Consider the following 3041-nt stretch of genomic DNA (forward strand, 5'->3'; position numbering starts at 1 on the left):
AAAAGGAAAAGAAAAAAAAAAGTGGGATATTCGACCATGTTTTGTGAAGTCAATCAGTCGGGTTCAATGGCAGGCGTTGCAATTCTCAGTGAACTCTCAAAGTCTTCCTCGGGGATTTTTGATGAAATCTTATTCTTCCTGTGCTTCATCCTTGGAAACAGATGTCCACAAATATATATTTTTTTTTCTTCCCCCCCTCCTCCCCCCATAGTACTTACATGAATAAGGCATGGTTGTGAAGCAAGGCGTATCTCTCAGGTGAGAGTCTGATAAAGAGCCACAATTAAATTTTTGAGTTGAATATCTGACTGCAACATCATGCATTCCATTTGCAAACTGGCAGGTATTTTGGCTGAAATTGGAGTCACAAATAATAATAAAAAAAAAGTATGCTTTTTTTTTTCCAGAAATCTTAAAACCAATGTATCAACAATGCATACAATTATTTGCTATCACTTGAGTCAGCACTTCAATGTGCTCTCCCCATGCCCTGGTATCAGCCCAGGCTGTGCATCACTTGCTTCATAAATGTATATAAATATAAATTATGACACGTCTCAGTCAGAAGGAACAAGCAGCCAGAGGACCCCAGAGATGCACTTGCAGCAGCAGAGGTGGGAAGTGTGGGCACTCCTTGCCCTGGGCAGCTGGGAGGGTCTCTCAGGGGACCTGCATATTTCTCCCACACCTCCTCACATCAGCAAATGACCATGGCCTCTCTTCCTTTTCTAGCATGTCACAATCAATGCTCCTCTCATCAGAACTTCCCTTGCTCAGCTGACATGCTGGTATGGACTGGCTGGATGAGACTCTGAACCCAAATACATTTTTATAGTTACCACTATTTTTCCCTGCCTTTTCTGTCTTAGTATATAGTTTTTAACTCAAACCATGAGTTCTACTTTGTGTTGTTTTTGGTTTTTTTTTTATTCTCTCCCACATCACACTTGGAAGGTCTGCAAGCAGATCTGTAGTGCTGAGCTGCTGCTGGATTAATTCACAACCATATCACACTGTTCTGCATGCTGCTTTGAAGGCAGCACTGCAGAGTTTGGCTATAAGAATTTTAGGTGAACTGCCCTTTCAGAGATGTAATGACAACTGCACCACCACCCTCACTAAAAGCCTCAGGGAGGGCAGCAACGCTGGGCATGGAGAGGAGGAGTCTGTGTGTGTATCATGAGGACTGTTCAAATGTGGAGAAGCCATAAGCCACCATTTCATGTGACTGCACAGTGAGGAAGCTTATTATCTCACTGTTCTGTGCCTGATAAGTACAGGGGCACCTGTTAACAGGCTGGCAACATGGCAAGGGTGGAACCAGCACTGCTGGCTATAGGGCAGAGCTGATAAGTCACACCCTGTTAAGTCCGAGGTCCCAAAACTACATGCTAGTGCACAGGTCTATGGCTGCAGTGAGTGCCATAGGCTGGTCTTCGCAGTGCAAAATGATGCAGACACTTGTATTAGATGTGACCAGCTAAATGACTTACTCAGCCTTATGGCTGACCTGAAGGAGGAGGTGGAGAGGCTGAGGAGCATTACTGGATATGGAAACACCTGAGTGGTCAAGAAGTATTAAGGCTTATCCCACTCAAAAGTCCACTGTGCAGTCGGAAAACTATGATATAGTTGCCATCACAAAAATATCGTGGAATGACTCACACAGCTGGAGTGCTGTGATGGATGGCTACCAACTTTTCAAAAGAGACAGGCAGGGCAGGAAAGGCGGTGGTGCAGCCCTCTGTGTTAAGAAAGAATGTGACTGTATGGGAATTAATGATGGTGATGATAGAGTTAAGAGGCTTATGGGTCAGAATAAAAGCGAAGGCCAATAAGGCTGACATTGTGGGAGTCTGCTACAGGCCACCCAACCACGATGAAGAGGTGGATAAGGTGCTTCATAGACGGTTGGGTAAGGTCTCAAGATCTCTACCCCTTGTTCTCGTGGCGGATTTCAACTTCCCAGACATCTGCTGGAATTATAATACAGCAGAAAAGGAACAGTCCCAGAGGTTCCTAGAGTGTGTGGGAGATAACTTCCTGACAGAGCTGGTGAAGGAGCCAACAAGGGGAAGCACATTCATGGATCTGCTGTTTGTTAACAGAGAAGGTCTTGCAGGGATGTAAAGGTTGGAGGCCATCTGGGACAAAGTGATCACGAGATGATAAATTTTTAGTCCTGGTTGAACCATGGAGGGGAGTCAGCAGAAGTGCCACCTTGGACTTCCAGAGGGCAGACTTTGGTCTCTTTCAGACCATGGTTGAGAGAGTCCTTTGGGACATAATTCTGGAGGACATGGGAGCCCAGGAAGGCTCAGAAAACTTTGAGGAAGTTATTTTAAATTTGCAGGAGCTGACCATTCCTAGGTCACAGACGATGAGCCGATGGGCAAGGAGGCCATTCTGGCTGAACAGAGACCTTTGGCTAGAACTCAGGAACGAAAGGAAAGTTTATGGTCATTGGAAGAGGGAGTAAGCAACTTACGAGAATTACAAGTACGTAGTGAAGCAGTGCAGGAGAAAATCAGAAAAGCCAAAGCCCAGCTAGAATTGAACTTGGCCAGTAAGGTAAATGGCAACAATAAATATTTCTATAAATACATCAGTATTTCTTGTATTTATTTCTATAAATACAACAGTAAGAGGAGTGAAAGGGAGAATCTCCATCCCCTGTTAGATGCAGAAGGCAACATGGTGACCAAGGATCAGAATAAGGCTGAGGTACTTAATGCCTTCTTCGCCCCAGTCTTTAATAGCTAAAAGCCTAGTTGTTCCCGAGGCACACTGTTCCTTGCGCTAACAGGTAGGAATGGGGTACAGAATAGGCCCTGCATAACTAGTGATGAGACTGGTTTGGATCTGCTCTGAAAGCTGGGCACTCACAAGTCCATAGGGCCAGATGGATTGTGCCCTAGAGTGTTGAGGGAGTTGGCAGATGTGGTTGCCAAACCACTTTCCGTCATTCTTCGGCAGTCCTGGCTAACCAGGGATGTCCTAGTAGACTCGAGACTGGCAAATGTGACACCCATCTTCAAAAA

Source organism: Meleagris gallopavo, chromosome Z (assembly GCF_000146605.3).
Source record: "Meleagris gallopavo isolate NT-WF06-2002-E0010 breed Aviagen turkey brand Nicholas breeding stock chromosome Z, Turkey_5.1, whole genome shotgun sequence".
Classification (NCBI taxonomy): domain Eukaryota; kingdom Metazoa; phylum Chordata; class Aves; order Galliformes; family Phasianidae; genus Meleagris; species Meleagris gallopavo.